Genomic DNA, 235 nt, shown 5'->3' on the forward strand with positions numbered 1-235 from the left:
AGCAATAGGACTGCATTATGTCAAACCTACAGGCAAATTAAAGGAAAATTAAAGGGGTCATATGATGCGATTTCAATATTTCCTTTCTCTTTGGAGTGTTACAAGCTCTTGGTGCATAAAGAAGATCTGTAAAGTTGCAAAGACTAAAGTCTCAAATCCAAAGAGATATTCTTTATAAAAGTTAAGAGTCAACCACGCCTGCCTAAAACGGCTCGTTCTAACACGCCCCAACATA

The sequence above is a fragment of the Sinocyclocheilus rhinocerous genome, unplaced genomic scaffold, assembly GCF_001515625.1.
Source record: "Sinocyclocheilus rhinocerous isolate Xijiao unplaced genomic scaffold, SAMN03320098_v1.1 scaffold1786, whole genome shotgun sequence".
Classification (NCBI taxonomy): domain Eukaryota; kingdom Metazoa; phylum Chordata; class Actinopteri; order Cypriniformes; family Cyprinidae; genus Sinocyclocheilus; species Sinocyclocheilus rhinocerous.